General features: G+C 32.8%; 1 protein-coding gene across 21 annotated transcripts in view; it reads right to left on the bottom strand.

Annotated features, from left to right (window-relative positions):
• The window catches only part of LOC127712109 (RIMS-binding protein 2-like), a 172,177-nt gene that overhangs the window by 46,514 nt on the left and 102,585 nt on the right, over nt 1-23,078 (bottom strand). The gene's annotated exons all lie outside the window — the stretch shown is intronic.

The following is a 23,078-nucleotide window of genomic DNA, read 5'->3' on the forward strand; positions in this document are numbered from 1 at the left end:
ATATAAATGCTGAAAATATGCAGCACAGCCCTATGTTTTGATCTTTGAATAAAATAGTAGTGCATATCAACTTTCCATTCTAGGATATAATTTTTTACGAAACTTCATAGTAAAAGTGGCACAGATTTAGCCGCAAAGGGGGTTCCTATGGGAAATTGCATTGTCTATATTTACAGAAGTGCAACCTAAAGAGTCTGATTGTTCTCTCTCTTTCCAATTGCAATTGGCATAATACCATCACATCTGGTCTCATGTTAAAATAGGACAAAAAAAAGCCCTTCATAATAAGACCCAATGGGTTCTATTTCTATTTTAGAAAATAGACTTTTGTTTTTCTACCAATCTAATATCTCTCTGAATTATCTACCAGTACTTTTTTTTTAACAAATCATTTGGCCAATGGTCAACCAGACAGACACTTACTAAGATGGAATAGAAATAGATCATGGTTAAAGAAATGCAACTATTTCTTCATTTCCGACAGGAATTGTGCTTGCGGTATTGATCTCTATTAGATTGTCTTGTACTAATGGTGTTTTACAAGGTTAAACTACATTCTGGAGTTAATAATTAATCCTTAGAGGGACATTCACACTACTGGATGATAGACAGTATGTACTAAATAACTAGTACAAACTTTTATCTTCAATCCAAGAGGCTAGAAAGATATTTATTGTTGAAATGCGCATCTGGTGCAATAAAATTGGTACTGTTAATGTTATTAATAAAATGATCATTGAATTTCAGAGCCCACTCTGTAGCTTCCAACAACTAAAAGAATATAAGTTTTACCTGAGCAATAATGATTGATTTTTATACCTGACAAATGTTCTAATAGTTTTCAACAAAATTCAAACTGAACTGGCCATGTGGAGTACGTAGGAACCGCTTGCCTTTCCAGAGCACGTGAATTCACCCCTGTTTTTGGTGGTGTTCAAGTTGCTCATTCAGTCTTTAGTTTTCTATATAGTGATTTGTGGACATGTTTATCTTTACATATATTATCATTTTTTGACATGGTGTAGTCATACACAAGTTTTGAATGTCCCCTTGGTATCTTATGGCTCTTTTTTTTCTACATAACCCTGAGTCAAGTTAATCAAGATGTCAATGAATTTAAAACAGCCTCTGCAAAGATCTGTCATGACATTCATAAATATATGTATTCCATATTGAGCATAATTACAATTATTTTCAAAATACCATTTCATGATAAATTTCTCTTAAAAAGAATAAGTTTCTTTGTAAGTCCTTATCTATTTACCCAATCCATATTCCAATTTGCATATAAAAATGCAGCATTGACAACTTCTATGCATCGTAAATCCATACCAATAAATTATTATTCTAACTACAAAACAAACTATGACCGGGTAATTTAATATCTTCCTGTTTCTAGAAATGTTACTAAACAGGAAACAATCTTTTATGGAACAGCAACTTCCTTTGCAAACTATAATAGCTATTATAATCAGCGTATTTGAACTTTGGACATGGCAAATATACATTTCCACTTTGTTCATCGAAATAAAAAAAATTCTGAAATATACATCAACTTCAAAATCTATGTTAACGGCAACCTTCTGGATTGATGTTTTGTTAAAGACCTAATCTGTGCCTGCCTCCACACATACGGCTTAACTTTTTGACAAATTTTCGTGTGTGCCTAAAAAAATTTTTTATCAGAAGTATTATTCAATTTTTTTGATACTACAAAGACTTGAAAACTATTTTGTTTGAAACTGCTTTTCTTGGTAAAAAATCTATTAAAAAGAAAAAGAGGAAACAGTTACACTCACTCATTTACTCCATGCTGGCAAGGTGTAGTTTTCTTTTTTTGAGCAACTTTTTAAACATGTTAACATTGAATAAAAATTAATATTATAATGTCAACATTTAAATGAAATAAACCCATGTCAAAACAATTTATTTTTATATAACGTCTGTCAATAAAACAAGTAATACCCACTCCGTAATATTTCGGTAAACAGGAAGTTGTTGAGTGATGAATCTGAAAACGCATCACACGGTAATGCTGACTTATATAACCCCTGAAACCAAATTTCAGAAATCCTTGTCAAGTAGTTCCTGAGAAAAATGTGACGAAAATTTTCAACTTGGCTATCATGTGTAAAATAATACAAGTGTTCGGTAAACAGGAAGTTGTTGAGTGATGAATCTGAAAACGCATCACACGGTGTAACTTACTTATATAAACCCTGAAAACAAATTTCAGAAATCCTTCCCAAGTAGTTCCTGAGAAAAATGCGACGAAAATATTCATGGGATGGACGGACTGACTGACTGAAGGACAGACAGAGGTAAAACAGTATACCCTCCCCTTTTTTTAAAGCGGGGGGTATAACAATTAAGAGTTCATTATGGCTATCTATGTTCTACTTAATCCAAGAATTATTGTGACAGATGTGTAGATAAACATTCAAGATAAAGTACAACCATGGCAGATAGGACAGAAGTAGCATTTGACCTACATTTCAAACTAAAGTGCTTTCCAATAATAACTAATTACAATTGACAAGTGAATTAACATCTTCAGTATGTTGCTATCAGTACCCTTGGATTATGACATTAGAATGTGAAGCAGAAATTAGACTAGGATGCCCTGGCTAGGCTATACATATCTTAAAAAGGGTAGACTAGAAAAAAGGATCCCAGTAAAAGAAAGGAGTATAACTTCAGCCAGACAAAACAGACAAACATAATGTCATCATAAAGATGTCAGTTAATTCAAAGTTATCAACTTTTAAACAATGCTTTTTTTCTTCTTTGGTAATGACTAATTTAGAACTAATATAATGAAAATTTAATGAGACATTGGATATTTATGTCAATATTTCTAATAATCTTGTTGATTTTTTATGATTGCGTAGTTTTAAGCTATGGAAAATTATGCAGAAACCACAGATAGAAATCTGATATTTTTTGTAAATAGTTAATCCAGTTTAAATTTTGTCATGAGCTAAATAAAAAACTGTTAGCTTAAATCAATATTTACAGGTGATATAACTTAATTAAATTGACTTAAGAGCTACCTGTCAGGAGCACCTGAAAGGGTCCAAAGTTTTAGGTATTTCAACGCAGACATTTTCTGTAACATTATCTTCAGATAAAATGGACTTGATTAGTAACATGCATTTTTAGTTTAAACAATATTCGTACAATTATATTATAGAAAAGAACAATTACTTTATATGCATTTGATTTTATGCACCAATATATTAGTGGGTTACTTAATAACTAAATGTTAACATCCCTGCACTAAAATTCCAACGCTTTTAAGGTTCATCATAACAAATGGGCAAATATGGCCGTATTTTCACCTCAAAAACTACTCTGTGTACAGACTTACCTGTTTAGTTTGAAAAGTTTTAAGGCCTGGCATCCACTAGATATATAAAAGTTAAATGTATTTTGCATATCAGAAAGATAAAATCTTTTTTGGATTTTAATGGGCATTTTTTTTCGTTCCTGCAGAAGGTGTAAAAATAAACTAAGTTGGGATACAACTTTGAGATGCTCCCTCTCAGGTAACAACTGGTTTGTATTGCATTGATTGTCCTTGATTGGCATATACAAAAGACAGACAATACATATTTACACATCTATAGATGAGTTAAAAGAGTAACTGAGTGGACAGTATCAAATGCAATTCAGGTGTTTGTTTATTTTTAAACCTTCTGCAGGAAGGAAAAAAAATGCCCATCAAAATCCAAAAATGATTACATCTTTCTGAAACACAAAATGCATTTAACTTTTATATATCTAGTGGATGCCAGGCCTTAAAACTTTTCAAACTGTACAGGTAAGTCTGTACACAGAGTAGTTTTTGGGGTGAAAATACGGCCATATTTGTCCATTTGTTATGATGAACCTTAATTAGATATTATGTGAAATGGAATAGTCTTTAACCATTTTTTTCATTTGACTGGTAACACTTATAACCCTTTTGTGCCCAACTGACATTTAATGCAAAGAACATCTAAACTATGTTTTAAGAGAAAGCCTTGTTGAAGAAACCTTAAAAACAGCAATTATATCACCATTGGCAACAATTCAAGTATCACACAACTATGTAGCTTAGAGGACAGTAGTCAATGTTCCAATCTCATATATTCATGTGTACTGTTGTGCGTTTTTTTTTCTACATTGGCTAGAGGTATAGGGGGAGGGTTGAGATCTCAAAAAAACATGTTTAACCCCGCCGCATTCTTGCGCCTGTCCCAAGTCAGGAGCCTCTGGCCTTTGTTAGTCTTGTATCATTTTTAATTTTAGTTTCTTGTGTATAATTTGGAGTTTAGTATGACGTCCATTATCACTGAACTAGTATACATATTTGTTTAGGGGCCAGCTGAAGGACGCCTGCGGGTGCGGGAGTTTCTCGCTGCATTGAGGACCCATTGGTGGCCTTCAGCTGTTGTCTGCTCTATGGTCGGGTTGTTGTCTCTTTGACACATTCCCCATTTCCATTCTCAATTTTATTGAAGATACAAATCAATGTAAAATACACAAACAAAGAAAATTCCATGAACTCCAAATTTAACCTGTTCAACTAAACTCATTTATAATTACAGTTTATACAGAAATACAATTTCTTGTAAAACAGAAAAAAATCAGAACAAATCAATTTACTAAACAGCAGAGTTTTTGTTTAAGAATTTGGATGAATCTAAGACAACCGCATTATGCGGAAAATTTGCAGTAATTCATTTAATGATATAAGTAATTATGATGCTATACCATTGAGAAAAGTGTAAATTTGATTTTCTGCTATAGTTGGTTTCTCTGTCTGGCTTGTCTAAATAACAAATCCGAACCAGAAAATCCATCTATTTTTACTTACTCCATGAACAAATTTACCCATGGTTTTTCTTTTTCAGTGACATTTAGAATATATCTATTTCTTAAATACATGTAGTATTTTTCACTACCATGAGCTTAAACTCTAGAAGAAACATTAAAAATCTATTACCTTAAATTGTCAGAAAACAATATTATGTCTGCAACTTTAGTCGGTCTAAGATTTGTGCAGGGTCAAGTAGAAATTTATAGACATCTTACGTTCTCGAACTGATAAATATGGTATTACCTCTATATAGACATTTTTCAAAACAATTTGATGCAGGCTGAATTTGCATTATTGTGTGATACAGTAATTATTTTATTGACATTGTTCATCTAGAAGATCTTTAAAAATAAGTAAGAAACTTGCAAGTATACCTTGAAGAAAGTTTTATAAGCATGTATAGCCCTTACATAGATATAACTCTTTAAGCCTAATATTTCTTAATCATTGTTAATAACATAAAAAATAAGTTCTTGATCATTATTGAAAATTTCTCAATAAAAAGTAATGATAATAAACGCTAATTATGTACAACATCACGCTACTGTTTCAATTTAATCTTGACTTTTAACTTTTGTTAAAAAAGCAAAATAAACAGTTTTGGTAATTAAATTTTACATTTCCTTTTTGGCCAACAACATGAATAAAGAAATTAAGAGTTACTCACTTGTTTTATGGCATATGGAATGTATGGAATTTTATCACTTTGCAAAGTTTGTGAAGGCACAGCACATGAACATAGGTTATGCCCCATTGTCCTTACTGTGAGTACTTTCAGTGCTTTGATCACAGAGGAAAATTCTCCATTATGATTCCAAGTTACTTTTTGCTTTATCTTCTAAGTTTTGTCAGATGAAATATTAATGTTGGGCATTGTTACAATCCATGTCTAAGATACTTCCTGGCATTGTTTATTTCAATTTCTTTACATGTATGTTTAAAGTCTAGACAATATGACATTAACTATTTTCATTTGAAGATGTTTTTCCTCTTGAGAATCTTGTGGAGAAATTTTTAGAAAAATCTAATAACAATTTCATAAATTTTATGAAATCCCAATATCAATTATTATTAATAATCCATTAGCTATAAATTGATTGTCTAGTTCTTGTTAATTTTCAAATTTTCTTTAAATCAATATGTTAAAGCAATGAACGGAGTTCAATTCTGATTAAGAAAAGTCTTTTACTTTAGAAAAAGACCAACTGTAATGTACTTTGTCAACAAGAGTTTCACATGTCACAAGTCTCCTACATTGAATACTTTACGTCACTGTGTAATTTCCGTGTGCTTCTGAAACTACATGCACCTTACATGTATATCAAGTCACAAGTTTTCCAAGATTATGCAAAATTTTGATGCCCTTTAGAGCATTTCAGCATTTAACACATGAAATAATTTTCCTCATTAAATCAATAAATACTGCTCAGCATGCACCCGCAATAACATACGAACAGCATAACTGTTTAATAAAACATTAGTCAAGGTACTCCATCTTTACAATTATTCTTCGTTCATTACACACAAGAATAATTTTGTTGTTGACATTTTGTGAAATTTTTTTCTCCAACTTCCTGCAATCTGAACGATATCAAACTAAAAACTTAAAAATAATTTGTAATTATTCCACTGAATGTCAGTAAAAATTGTTATTGAGTCATGTGATTATAACTAGATACGATAGAATGTGGACCATCAAATCATGTTTTTTTTTCTGTTCCACAGATGCCTTGTGGGGTTTCTTCCATCTCAGACAAGCACAATGTTGTTCTTTTAACTGTTAAATATGTAGAATTTAATTGGATACAGATTTTGTCACCTTCATCAGTGCTCTTTATTCAACATATATTTGTCATATCAAATTAACAACTCTTTAGATGTTGATCTCCTTACCAGCAATATAGTTGTCAGGCATTAATCTTTCGTGTGACAAACATTTAAGAAGCAATAAAGCACTATTGCTGTTAGTCCACAGTTTTTTACATGTGTCATCTTATTAAATTTCCATGTCAATTTTTTTCAGTTAATATCTACTCGACACAAACATGCAATTTAACAAACTGCAATTAGCAAGATGTTGCAAACACTGAGCAGTAATTGTAGTTTATCTAATTATAACATTGAGATAAATTGTTTCTATTCATTACCTGTCAAATTAATCAATATTTAATAGTAAGAAAAGATGAAGCACATTAAATATTACATAACTTCTCCAATAATTATAAATCTTTTATTGTTTCAAAATATTATTTAACAATAATGCAACAAAATTAACTGACGAATTTCATAACTTTAATTTGAAATTATCAGGTGAATATTTTTTATTTGAATCTAGATATGTGGGGTATACGCCAAAGAGAGAGCAATAGGTCTACAATCTATGTGAATAAAATATTTCTTTATATGGCACAATTAATAGAGAAGACATCATTTAAAAGATAAAAAGTTGTTTTGAATTATCTTTTTACATATAAAAAGAACTAGCAATTTATAAACATTAAAAACAAAAACAAAAATTGCTCAGAAATTTTTTCCAATTATATATAATTATTTGATTAAACTTGTATAAAATGGTAAGTATCACACATTCATTGAATCATTAATGTCCTTGTGAGAAAAAAAACTTAACAGCTTGTCCATGCACATGATACTTAATAATAACTATATACAAAAGTATGCAAATGTCAAACTATACAAGAAACAAAAAGCAAACTATACAGATTTGTAAACAAATTTGTTGTGTATCAATTGTCACTTCTCAGAGGGTAGATTGATTGTTGAAGGTCCTCTCTGAGGAAACAAATTCACACCTTGATATATCAACCTTGAGTCGACCAATAAATCGCTGACCAATATTAAAATCAAGGAGGAACAAAAGATCTATTGTTTACTCATCATTAAATAAACAACATTTTCAACACATTTTCTTTGCTAATTGAATTTAATCACACTTCTTCAATGCACTTGTACATACTTTGAAGATTATAGATTTTTCCTTTTTATTGACTTGTTAAGATTTGTACTGTCAGTAATCTACTTTGCCAGTGAAAAACATCTTGAAGTAGAATGTGTTGCTCATACTAACAGATTTAGTTCTAGATCAAATTGAACACTGATCGAATCAGGCTTTAAATTCACATGGTCCTTAGAAGTCACTTGGAACTAATTGTCTGAATGAAAATTTATTCCAGGAATTTTTTTATATTCAAGCTGTTTTTCAATTTCATAGTTTGAGTCTTCTTTTTTAAAACGTCAAAATAAAATTTTTCCGATAATTTTTTTTCTATATGGAATCCACTTCTTAAATTATGTGAATTCTTGAATCCTTTGATATTATTGTCGCCAATGAATAACATGCCCTCCAAAGAACATAATCACTTTTAAATTCAATTTATAAATATTATTCCTTTTTATTTTATTGTCAACTCAACTCACTTTTTAAATTATAACTGAATGAACTATGTTTTCCCTACAATTATTTTAATTTAAAAATAATTTTTGGGTTCAATAAAGTTGCAAGCATCATTCAATTCTAATTCTAATCCACAATTTCATGACCACCTTCAAAAAATAGTAACAGGATTTTTGTCAGTTATTTGCACAAATCTAACAAAGATACTTTCAGCATAGGTCTTACAAAGTAACAGTCCTTTCTTTTTCAACATCTGCAAGTACTCTATTGTAAATGATTAGCAAAAGATTAACGAACATAACTTTTCCAAATATAAACTTATTCACTCTAAACTGTACTAAAATCATATTCCCCTATATTTATGCACTAAAATAAAGAATGATTACTGATGTTGCACTCATTTCACATCTAACAATATCATTGTCAACTACACCAAGATTATTTCAACCTATAATTTAGACACAATACTGAAATCTACATTATAGCTATAGATATCAGCTGGTTTGTAATCTGATTTCAAAGATGACCTTTAATTTGTACGATCTAACAATAAGTACAATCACAGGTAATTGAAGTTTTAATGGAAACCATATCATGTTTGATCAATATTCTGACTTTACGACAATAATCTGCTTTTATCTCAAAAGTCAGGAGCTACGGGGATATGAAACAAACATACAGATAACTGTTCAATACTGCTCGTAAGATGTAAGTCAGAAGCTACAGAGATATAAAACACACACACAGATAACTGTTCAATACTGCTCGTAAGATGTAAGTCAGGAGCTACGGGGATATGAAACAAACACACAGATAACTGTTCAATACTGCTCGTAAGATGTAAGTCAGGAGCTATATGGATATGAAACAAACACACAGATTACTGTTCAATACTGCTCGTAAGATGTAAGTCAGGAGCTATGGGGATATGAAACAAACACACAGATAACTGTTCAATACTGCTCGTAAGATGTAAGTCATGAGCTACAGAGATATGAAACAAACACACAGATAACTGTTCAATACTGCTCGTAAGATGTAAGTCAAGAGCTACGGGGATAAGAAACAAACACACAGATTAAACTGTTCAATACTGCTCGTAAGATGTAAGTCATGAGCTATGGGGATATGAAACAAACACCCAGATTACTGTTCAATACTGCTCGTAAGATGTAAGTCATGAGCTATGGGGATATGAAACAAACATACAGATAACTGTTCAATACTGCTTGTAAGATGTAAGTCATGAGCTATGGGGATATGAAACAAACATACAGATAACTGTTCAATACTGCTCGTAAGATGTAAGTCAGGAGCTACAGAGATATGAAACAAACACACAGATAACTGTTCAATACTGCTCGTAAGATGTAAGTCAGGAGCTATATGGATATGAAACAAACACACAGATTACTGTTCAATACTGCTCGTAAGATGTAAGTCAGGAGCTACGGGGATATGAAACAAACAGACAGATAACTGTTCAATACTGCTCGTAAGATGTAAGTCAGGAGCTACAGAGATATGAAACAAACACACAGATAACTGTTCAATACTGCTCGTAAGATGTAAGTCAAGAGCTACGGGGATAAGAAACAAACACACAGATTAAACTGTTCAATACTGCTCGTAAGATGTAAGTCATGAGCTATGGGGATATGAAACAAACATACAGATAACTGTTCAATACTGCTCGTAAGATGTAAGTCATGAGCTATGGGGATATGAAACAAACACCCAGATTACTGTTCAATACTGCTCGTAAGATGTAAGTCATGAGCTATGGGGATATGAAACAAACATACAGATAACTGTTCAATACTGCTTGTAAGATGTAAGTCATGAGCTATGGGGATATGAAACAAACACACAGATAACTGTTCAATACTGCTCGTAAGATGTAAGTCATGAGCTACAGAGATATGAAACAAACACACAGATAACTGTTCAATACTGCTCGTAAGATGTAAGTCAAGAGCTACGGGGATAAGAAACAAACACACAGATTAAACTGTTCAATACTGCTCGTAAGATGTAAGTCATGAGCTATGGGGATATGAAACAAACACCCAGATTACTGTTCAATACTGCTCGTAAGATGTAAGTCATGAGCTATGGGGATATGAAACAAACATACAGATAACTGTTCAATACTGCTTGTAAGATGTAAGTCATGAGCTATGGGGATATGAAACAAACATACAGATAACTGTTCAATACTGCTCGTAAGATGTAAGTCAGGAGCTACAGAGATATGAAACAAACACACAGATAACTGTTCAATACTGCTCGTAAGATGTAAGTCAGGAGCTATATGGATATGAAACAAACACACAGATTACTGTTCAATACTGCTCGTAAGATGTAAGTCAGGAGCTACGGGGATATGAAACAAACAGACAGATAACTGTTCAATACTGCTCGTAAGATGTAAGTCAGGAGCTACAGAGATATGAAACAAACACACAGATAACTGTTCAATACTGCTCGTAAGAACAGATAACTGTTCAATACTGCTCGTAAGATGTAAGTCAAGAGCTACGGGGATAAGAAACAAACACACAGATTAAACTGTTCAATACTGCTCGTAAGATGTAAGTCATGAGCTATGGGGATATGAAACAAACATACAGATAACTGTTCAATACTGCTCGTAAGATGTAAGTCATGAGCTATGGGGATATGAAACAAACACCCAGATTACTGTTCAATACTGCTCGTAAGATGTAAGTCATGAGCTATGGGGATATGAAACAAACATACAGATAACTGTTCAATACTGCTTGTAAGATGTAAGTCATGAGCTATGGGGATATGAAACAAACATACAGATGACTGTTCAATACTGCTCGTAAGATGTAAGTCATGAGCTATGGGGATATGAAACAAACACACAGATTACTGTTCAATACTGCTTGTAAGATGTAAGTCATGAGCTATGGGGATATGAAACAAACATACAGATAACTGTTCAATACTGCTCGTAAGATGTCAGCAAGAAAAATAAACAGCTTCCTGGAGAATATCTTACCCAATTATCACTGTTTGCAGCTTCAAAATGTAGATTTATTTATTTTTCTTGATTATCAATTTTCTGGATTTATAGGAAAACATTTTTCTTTTGGATACTTATTAATTTATTTATGATCAGTTGAAAACTTTAAGGCATTGTTATGAATGTGGCCTTAAACGTTTTGGACTGATCATTAGTTTACATAGACTCTGATTTAAATTGATCTTGTCTTGCTTTTATCTACTTTGAACTTAGAAGAAAATAAGCGACAGTGAATGGCCATCAAGTTTTGTTCCTCTATATTAATCTCTTGTTTATGTACTGTCTGTCCAATGAACTTGGCTTTTTTTATTTCTGCTTTATTAATGTAGTTGGTTAAATTGACAACTAAACATGTAAACATAAAACGTTCATCCCTTCCTCAGAAGCCTAATTAAACTACTTAATTCCACCAATTTCTAGTCAAATCAGCAAACGTTATATATTATTTTTCCCTAATGTGATTAATTCTTCACTCTAAACTGGCACAGACAATCTATTTTAATGACAAAATATTCAATAAATCTGATAACAGTTATACATTTTATAACTCTAAAGCCATAATTTCATGGCAAATATCCCTGCTGTATTGCTATAAAAGTTCAAATGGACATATTTTTTTCTAAAAATGTAATTTTTTTAGTTTTCTGTCATGATGAAAAGATATAACAGACAAAGTGTCTCTCTAGCTAATAATTGGCTGGATTAACACCAATCAGATTTTACTTCTCAAATAAAAACTGTTATAAAGTTGCAAAATATATGTTTATCTTTAAGCTAGGTGATATCAATTTCAAGTACCTTCCAGCATTAAGCAAAACATGCAAAATATATTTTTGACCGTCATGTTCTTTTTACTGTGGATTGCAAACATTTTTCTGTTCAGAAAAAATTGACATGTGTTTCCATGGATACTAGATTTCAATGACATGTATTTCCATGGATACTAGATTTCAATGACATGTGTTTCCATGGATACTAGATTTCATGTTTATGAAAAATTCCAAAGAAAAAAAAAACTAAGAAAATTTGGATGAATCAGATTAAATTTTTGTTTTACCCATAACGACAGAATCCATTAGAGCTATTTTCCTAATGCTTGTAGTTTAAAGGTTTGGTTGGCTTGCTTGCTTTGTTTGTATAAATGTTTGCTCAAGCATTGTAATTAAGATTGACATCTGCAATCAATAGATAGGCGTGGCCTCAGCTTGTATACATTACACTTAAATGTTATTGGAAGTTAAGGTTAAGTGTAATGCAGAGTATAATGTATACAAGCTGAAGCCACGCCTATCTATTGATTGCAGATGTCAATCTTAATTTCAATGCTTGAGCAAACATTTATACATACAAAGCAAGCAAGCCAACCAAACTTTTAAACTACAAGCATTAGAAAAATAGCTCTAAAACTAGTAACAGTGAACACTTATGAATCTGGAGTACTGTAAAATCGCAATAATAAGATTTCACATTCTGGTATCTGATAATTATATATCTTTATGTATCTTTGCTGAAAATCACAATAATTAAACTCACATTTTTGTTCATTCTTCAAAAATTGCAATAATAAATGCACGCAATTATTACTTAATTTACAGTATGTAACTGCATAAATCCCCTGAAATAAAGATTATCCTTTGGTAAAATCTAAAATTGTTATTTTCTGACGAATTATTCTATATTCGATCGTCCATAATATTAGAATGGAAATGTCTTGCAAATTTATTTTCTTTATTACTTTTACAATACTTTCATTTACATCTTATTATCAAATTTCAATAAAATCTTTCCAATAATTATTCCATCCCAGACAATAAACCAATAAAATACTAACAAATATAGAAATTTATAAATATTTACAAAGGTTAAAAGTTAAATAACTGCACGCAGAAATATGTAATTCAATATCCATATTTATATTTAATTCCAAGCTAATTTAATATGCAGGTAACAGTAGGCTCGTTAATTAACTTTCATCTATTATCATTTGATCAAACTTAAAAGTTGACACATCTGTCATTTTCTATGACTTTGCAGGTTTTTATTCAAGTAGATGAAAAGGGAAATAAAAACGTACAACAATCAAACAGAATTTCTATAGAAGTTGAGAGTTTAATAACAAGCTTCCATATAATCAATAGTATTGCAAAGCTTAACAATAACAGACTTGGGAACTTTGATCAAACACAAGTGTTATATGATGAGGTCCTCTCTTCCCTCCCCACTAATAGAAAGTGAATACAATCAATAATAGTACAAAAAGTGGAAATCAAAAACCATAAGTAAAAAACAGCTGACAATACCATGGCAGAAAAGAAAAACAATGGAAAAACCAAAGAATCCACAAACCACTATATAGAAAACAAAATATTGAGCAACACAAACCCCACCGAAAAATGTGTTCAAACAAGTCAAAAATAGTCAATGAACAGCAATAACTCTGATAAGGAGTTGATTGCAATTCCACAAAACAGAGGAAGACAACAGACTTCAAGTGATCCTGACAACAAAATGCAATGAAACACTCAGTTCTCCCATTGCTGTCTCTAAGTCACAGAGCCACCTTCAAAATGGAGCCAAATTTTACATCTCACTGCAAGTTCAAGATAGTCCCAGCTATCAATTTGAGCAGATTTTAAAGTCTGTTCTTATTCGAAATATTTATTTTTTACAACCAATCCTTATTTGCAGGCTGTAAATGATACATCACTTGAGTGACATGTAAATGGAATTATTATTCAGAAAAGTTCTTGAATTGGAGTGTTCAATCTTGTTGTCTGATAATCTCACCACCAATTTGTTTTCCACTTGTTTGAGTATATCACCTGAAGTGTTTATTATAACACCTGCTGATTCCACAACTGTCCTTGATATTTACAACTATCAGTGGTCAGTTATCAGTCCAGATAAGATGACCATCTGCAGCAATATTTTTCTGTCAATTATGAGTTCTATAAGCTTAAGGGTATACCCATTTATCTCTGCCACACAATTCCATATTTTTCCCTATCAATTCCACTTCCCATTGCTAAAGAGAATCGATACAAATAAATGTATCTATTATATTGTCCTTATTAATCTTTTATTTAATACTGTTATTAATTAAGACATATGCAGACAGGTTCATTGTATACTGATGCTGCTCAGATGGATTAATTTAGAAGGTTTATAGATGAGAATGGAAAAGAATGTGAATTCCAAGGCTACATATCATGAACATGATGAATGAGGCTAACAAAGATGTAGTCCAAATAATTATGATTTCTTGATGTCATAATTATTTGTTCTAGTAATTATAAGTTGATACAACAAAAAATTAAATCAAAGTACTGAAGTACTGAACATCGGATGACCGCAGGTTCTTGTGGATGGTCAAAAGCACATGTCACAGAAATAGATCACATCTCTATACCTGAAACTGAGGTTAATTTACAGAGATATATTTTTTTCTGATACAAGTTCGTGCATGGATGATGAATAAATGACAGGAAATTCAACCGCACCGTAATAACTATTATATTGTAGTGATACAAATCAGTATACCTGGGACTATTATACTAATATGATAATAGTGTCAGAGTATACACGTCTGGTTTGTTGTTATATATTATATTAATATTACGGTTGTGGTATTTTTATATAAATAACAATTGAGTATTAATACACAGTATAGTGAAATGCAATTCATCCTTGTGATTGCATTGCCTCTTATCAACAACATATTAAGTTACTTCATATCAGGATACAGTCATTTATGGAAATGAGTGTATCCTTAGCTTTGTATGTCATTGTAAACTTTTAACCAATGAGAAGATTGGGTTTTCCTAGTTGCTGCTGTTGAAATCTCGTTCCCTAATTGTGTAGTGAGATTTAGTTAGAGAACCAATCAGAATAGGGCGCTCATTTCAAAATGTCCAATCAGATAGTTATTAATTACTGTTGGTTCTTTGTTCTAACAATTGCGCGTCTTCATAGGCATTCAAGCTAATTCAGTTGCATGAAGCAGAAGCATTATATTTTTGCAGTTGGAAATTTTTAAATTACGAATTATATATGTAAAATTTCGTTTATGGATAGATCGTTTTTACCATGGATAGTGAAAAATTTGTAAGAACATTTTTACTTATCCCAGAATGGTATTTGTTAACTCCAGAAGCAGTGGAAACAATTAAAACGTATATCGTGGAATCGTCAGTAGATCGTGCTCACGTTTACTGGAGCATTACTTTAGACTGTGCAGCGTGTTGTAATGGATGCTATTTTTGTGGTTTCACAAAGAATTTGTGTAGTGGAAGCGTCAAGGCAGAAAGCAGGTCTGATTAGTCGGGATTTAATGTGAACTTTAAATCTATATTTGGAATTGTTAATACCACGTTTGCTTAAATTCATTTAAAGACTTGCAAAAATGGCGGAAAACGGCGACAGCGACCGCGAAGTGAAGATCTTTAATGACAGTGATCGGGTTAAGTTGTGGGCAGCAACTATGAAATTAAACGATAACACCTCATCGGAGTTATTGAGACATGGATTTGACACTATGGAGGCAATTTCGATGATTGAGTCAGAAGATATGCCAACTTTCAACATCCCGTTAGGCCAGCAAAAAGTTTTGCTTAGAGCGTTGCAGAAAACTTTCAAGACCGGTCGAGACGAAAATGGTGGAAATATTAATGGGGCGTCAATGCACAACACAAGTGAAATCGGAGGCGGAGTCACCACAAGAGAGATTGGAGGCGGGGTTTACAATAAAGATGGCGACAGTAGTACTTCCGTAAACATCCAAGATGGCGGCAGAAGCACTTCCGTAAACATTCAAGATGGCGGCGTCCATGCGAACATTCCTAGAGCGGACGATACATATATCCAGGAAATTATGAAAATGATGGCAGTGCAAAAGGACAATAATGGACATTCAATCAATGATTTTAATGCTAAATCCTCTCATTCTCAAGGTAGAGACAATAATTTGCTTATCAATGACATTTTTTCATGGAAAGATCCGCAAATATTTTTAAAATCTGCTAGCTTTGATCCTAATGTAAATTATTTTGATATCACTGAATTTTTACCTAATACCTTAGGAGAACTGACAGAGTCAGAAGAAAAATTAGTTTCAGAATCATCAGGTGGCAAACTTGTGTTTAAGTCAGGGCCAGCCAAGCCCAAATTAGAAACTTTAACTGTAACACAATGGTCCATGGCAAATTTGTCCATTATGCATAAGTTGTTAGCTGTAGGGGACCTTGCCTCATCACAAGTTATGGACTATTTGTCATACACCATGCGTGTTTACCTCTTCCTTTCTAGCTGCGAGTTGGTGTCTGTCTTGTTTTTTGATCCGGAATATCGGCGTCTGCAAAAACAACACCAGTTCAGATGGGGTACTGACATTCCACATCTCCATTCTGTGTTTTTGAGGCCAAAGTTTTTGCAGGGTCAGTATTCCCGCACTACACCTCAGACTCAAGGCTCGAAAGGAGTGAGCAATAAGCAACATTTAATCACATATGCTTCTCATGCACCAGGTGGTAAGATGATTTGTAAGAAATTTAATAGTCGCAAGGGCTGCTTTATGTCTCACTGTAAATTTGAACATGTATGTGCTATTCCTGCATGTGCTGATAAACATCCAGCTTTTCAGCATACAAAAAACTAAGAACAATGGTGAAGCCTTCGTGTGTACTTGATCTGTCTGCATGGACAGAAGAACTGGTTGATGACTTTGATAAAGAATTTTTGTTGTTTGGCATTGAACATGGGTTCGACATTGTCATGAATGTTCCCATACCAAAAAATATACGCTCAAAAAATCACCCTTCAGCAAAACCCGGTAGCCCCTTCTATAAACAGGCCCATCAGCAGATCCTAACAGAAATTGAAAATGGAAACTATGTTTTTGTAAATACCCCTCCTAAAATAATTAGTCCGCTTGGAGTGATTCCAAAACCTGACGATGGAGTTCGAATCATTCATGACTGTAGTAGACCAATGGGTTCTGCAGTGAATGATTTTGCAGGTGAATTTGACAAACAAAGGTTCCAAACAGTAGATGATGCTTGCAAGTTAGTTTCAAAAAATTTTTATATGGCTAAAGTGGACCTAAAGGCTGCATATAGGTCTGTTAGAATAAGTAAACAAAGTCAAAAGGTTACTGGGCTTAAATGGGCATTCCTGATGGTCATGAATACACATTTATTGATAAAAAACTCCCTTTTGGGTCAAAATTGGCACCAGGCATTTTTCATAGATTGTCCCAGGCTGTTCGAAGAATGATGTCACGCAGAGGTTTCACCATTGTAGCATATTTAGATGATTTCTTTATTTGCGAGAGGACAAAAAAGCGTTGTGATCAGGCATTAGCAGTATTAATTGCATTGTTGCGAAAATTAGGTTTTTGTATAAGCTGGTCTAAAGTTACAGACCCATGTCAAAAAATTGTATTTTTGGGGGTTGAGATAGATTCTACCACTTTAGAGACTAGGCTGCCTATATCAAAATTAACTGATTTAAAATCAGAACTTGCTGAATTTTTATTGCGTAAGCATGCTTCGAAAAAGCAATTGCAATCCCTGGCGGGGAAGCTTAATTGGGCGTCTGCAGTGGTTTGAGGCGGGAGAGTTTTTCTCCGTAGAATCATAAATGGCATAATGCGCTTAAAGCAGGATTGGCATAAATTGCGTATGTCAGGTGAAATATTACAAGATATAAAATGGTGGCATGACTTTATGTCGACTTTTAATGGGAAGTCCTTTTTCTTGGCAAAGGTTCCTATCACTTCAGTAGTGACTGATGCTTGTAAATCAGGTGCAGGGGGTTTCTACCACAGTGATTGGTTTTATGTTAACTGGGTTGAAGATTACCCCTTTGCAACACAGCTACACATTAATGAGTTAGAGGCGTTTTTGGTGGCGTTGGCAGTAAAGCGATGGGCCCAAAATTGGCGTGGCAAGCGTATTATAGTTTACTGTGATAATGCGGCTACAGTAAGCTGCATCAATAAATGTACATCAAAAAATTCAAGTTTGATGTCATTTTTGCGCGAGTTGTTTTGGTTGTCAGCAACATACAACTTTCATTTAATAGCTAAGCATGTGCCAGGCAAAGAAAATATACTTGCAGATCACATTTCGCGGTTACATGATTTAACTTACTGTGAAAAATTTTTGCGGTTTTATGTTCAACCACCATTGCTTGTACGCGATCTGGTTAAGCACATGTCTTGTAACGCCCTTCGTTTTCTTTTATTTAGGCTCACTGGCATCCAAGGAGATGACAACACTGGATAGTATTGTGGCAAAATTTAGAAATCATACTTATGCTGAGTCTACCAAAAAGACGTATCAGAACTATTTAAAATCCTATATGGAATTCTGTAGAAGAATTAACATTGCCCTTGTTCCTTTGAGTCCTTTGAACTTAGCAAGATATGTAGCCTACTTGTCTGCGAGACTACAGTTTAACTCCATAAATAATTACTTGTCAATTATCCGTTTGTTACATTTAGAAGCAGGGATTACGTCTCCATTGGAGTCATTTTTTATGGATTCGGTACTAAAAGGTGCTAAGCGTGTATTAGGATGCACAGTTCATAGCAAATTGCCTTTAACGCCGAAGATTTTAAATGAAATATTCACTTTGTTGTCATTAAGCAGTAGTAAGGACTTATGCTTTTGGGCAGCCTGCTTAGTTGCCTTCTTTTCCTTTTTAAGAAAGTCAAATTTATTTGCTCCGTCTCTTTCAGCTTTTGATCCTGTGCGACAGTTATCTCGAGAAGATATCACTTTTCATGCAGAGGGTGTCCGATTAAGAGTAGTGAAAACCAAAACCATTCAATTTTCAGAGCGTGTGTTAGAAATCCCACTTCCAAGAGTGAACAACTCTCATTTATGTCCCTCTAAGGCTCTCCTTCTTAATTTCAAGCAGGTACCAGCCATAAGCTCCCCATCACAGGTCTTCTTGTACTTAGTGCAGGGCAAGGTAACACCTCTTACCTATGCCACCTTTGTAAAAATGCTAAAACATAACTTATCATTGTTAAATTATGACAGCACCAAATATTCGGGACATAGTTTTCGTAGAGGGGGAGCTTCCTTCGCCTTAGAATGTGGGATACCAGCTGATCATATTCAGTCTCAGGGTGATTGGAAATCAGATGCATATAAGTTATACTTGGATCCTTCCTTTGCTCATCGACAGAAAGTCATGAATAAATTTGCTGCGGCCCTTGGGAAATAAATAACTATACTTACCTACCCCTACTGGTTCCACTTTACATGTTTGGGAAGTTTGGAATACCACAGATTGTTCATTAATTAAATTGTGTATTGTTTGAAAACTGTACTGTTGTTTGTGGTTTTATTAATATGAAAACTATAAGCATTAAACTGTGGTTCTTTTCCCAAACATGTTTTTGTTTTACTTAAGTACCCAACTGGATTCACTGGTTTCTAGACTGCATTCCGAACAGAGTAGGTCAGATGCTATTCTGCATCCGTTCTGAATCTGGTCTAGATTCCAACACATTACACTGTCAGTTAAGGGGGGAGGGGGGCTTATTTCTGAATGCTGTAGATTAATGTGGTATTTTTATATAAATAAAAATTGAGTATTAATACACAGTATAGTGAAATGCAATTCATCCTTGTGATTGCATTGCCTCTTATCAACAACATATTAAGTTACTTCATATCAGGATACAGTCATTTATGGAAATGAGTGTATCCTTAGCTTTGTATGTCATTGTAAACTTTTAACCAATGAGAAGATTGGGTTTTCCTAGTTGCTGCTGTTGAAATCTCGTTCCCTAATTGTGTAGTGAGATTTAGTTAGAGAACCAATCAGAATAGGGCGCTCATTTCAAAATGTCCAATCAGATAGTTATTAATTACTGTTGGTTCTTTGTTCTAACAATTGCGCGTCTTCATAGGCATTCAAGCTAATTCAGTTGCATGAAGCAGAAGCATTATATTTTTGCAGTTTGAAATTTTTAAATAATGATTTTTTACTTTTATATGATATATAACTAACGACAACACATTTTCATATTATTAATTTGTGTTTTAATAAAAATATTTATAGGAGTATCCATTGAAAAAATGAATTTGAAACAAGCGATAAGTAATGTTATTTTGCACTAGATAAGTGACCGCGGATCTATAATTTTTATAGATCGGTTGAAAACCCAAAACTAATTTGCATAATGGATATTTAGGCGATAGCAATACATCGATATGACCTCACGGTCATCGCGATGTAAAAAGGCTTTCAAGACGTCATAACTATTTGGACCAAAGAAATTGAAAATGTTTTCAACTTTCAAATGAATTTACTCCATTGCTTACTCAGGTCATTACTTGTCAAGAAACTAAAATTAGCTATTTTCCCATGGAGCCATTGATTCTTAACGACAAAGGAGAAATCACAATTCAAATCTAGTTTTAAAAAAATAAAAGTAAAGTTCCATCATTAATTGTCGCTCTCTGATATTGACACAACAAATTATCACCTAGTTTGCCTGAAAAATTTACAATAGTGTCTCATTTCCATATCATGACCTTTTTTTGCCCTTAATTTGGATAGCAGCTAGGTTATAAATGTAGAGTAAGAGAGATGCTTACTCTGACTGTTGACATACACTGTCTAACTCGGTTTGCACTCCCTACGATTGCCTTTCTCTTGATTGGTTACATATTTCAAATGAATTTATGAGTTTTGAACACCAGTAAACTATAGTGTTTCCTCTTATTAACACAGTTTTTATTATGGTATTAGGATAAACCTTGAATAAAACTAATTTTGTATCATATTGAATACAAATTGCTATTTACATTTGATTTAGACGTATTAAGGCGAGTTGACTGGTTGTAAAACTGGTTTCCAGACCTAGTTTATATTGATCATGAGTTATATAATACTAATGACATTTAATCATAAACCATACACAATGTAACCAGCTTTTATCGCCAGTGTTGAAATTCCATCATTATTTTATCAAGAACTTTGCAATAAAGTATGTTTCACCATTGGGAATATTCTCTGCCATTCTAATTCATTGCAACAAGTCTGAAGACTTAAGACTTTGTAAAAATTAACATCCCAATTGGACCTTTTGTAAACTTTTCCTTTTAATTCTTGCAATTATCATGGATATTTGGTAATTTTTGCGAATGTAGGAACTGCAAAGAGAAATTTAGCATATAATACTAAAATTACATCTAAGGAATAGAACATACATGAAAGTAGTGACAAATTGTCAAACAATTTCATTGGTTAGAAGATGTCAGTGAAAGTAGTGACAAACTGTCGAACAATTTCATTGGTTAGAAGATGTCAGTGAAAGTAGTGACAAACTGTCGAACAATTTCATTGGTTAGAAGATGTCAGTGAAAGTAGTGACAAATTGTCGAACAATTTCATTGGTTAGAAAATGTCAGTGAAAGTAGTGACAAATTGTCGAACAATTTCATTGGTTAGAAGATGTCAGTGAAAGTAGTGACAAATTGTCGAACAATTTCATTGGTTAGAAGATGTCAGTGAAAGTAGTGACAAATTGTCGAACAATTTCATTGGTTAGAAGATGTCAGTGAAAGTAGTGACAAATTGTCGAACAATTTCATTGGTTAGAAGATGTCAGTGAAAGTAGTGACAAATTGTCGAACAATTTCATTGGTTAGAAGATGTCAGTGCAAACGAAATTTGTTTTTGACTGTTCTGATTACAAATTCTTCCAGCTTTGTTTTTGATAGCTATTGCTGCTCATTAACAATTTCATCTCCCTATTTCAGTAGAAATACAATTTAAACTGTTACTTAGTAACGACTATATATACAAAAAAGAGGAAATACATAGTATAAACATTTTGGACCAATAGATATGTATATTAATCCCTATTTAAATATAGGATGAAAAAAGTCAAAAGCCAGTTAAAAATTTGAGGATTTTTGACAAATGTATAAAATCTCACTGGATTGCATGATAATGTTTTTTTAAAATTTGATCATGTTTTCTGAAACCAATACATGTATATCCATCAAAGAACACACTATTATCAATATCTATCTGGTTAATTTACATATTTACTGTAACTTATCACCATCAACCAATCAAAGAGACCATTGCATTTCTACAGCACTGCATGTCCTCCAATTATAATAACATAATTAATTGTTAAACTTTACCTTAATTTTGAATTCTTGAAATCGGCACCACACAATGTTGATTATTTTTAACATTTCCACATGTAGATTAAGGATGAAGAGATGGCGCCCAACATCCATCGAAAAAAGTGTGTATAATGTAGAAGAACTCATATTTTCACCTCAGTGTATATTCCACAATACGACACTATGCATATCCTCCTATTTAGTTTCTTAACTATACAAAAATCAATCTGTTTTATCATTCTGGGCCTAATCCTTAATGATTAATTTTGTCGCCTACTGCAATGCAAAATTTTTTAACTCGGTGAATATCATCGAGAGTGAATTCTTTAATAAATGCTGCAACCAGAATAACTTCACTGAAGAAGCTGTCACACTATATTTTAATTTCTATTTGAAACCTTTAAACTGTTGAAAACCTCTAAATACCAGCACTGACAAAATTCACAGCTAAATCCAGATTAACTTTGGTCAGTTTGACATTTTTACTCAAAATGTCTATCATTTAAAAAATTATGCAAATTTTGATCAGATGCATCTAAATTTTCAAATTATCAACGACTTACTTCTCTCACGTGGGTAGTAAATTGT

This window comes from Mytilus californianus, unplaced genomic scaffold (assembly GCF_021869535.1).
Source record: "Mytilus californianus isolate M0D057914Y unplaced genomic scaffold, xbMytCali1.0.p SCAF_8, whole genome shotgun sequence".
NCBI classification, from domain to species: Eukaryota; Metazoa; Mollusca; class Bivalvia; order Mytilida; family Mytilidae; genus Mytilus; species Mytilus californianus.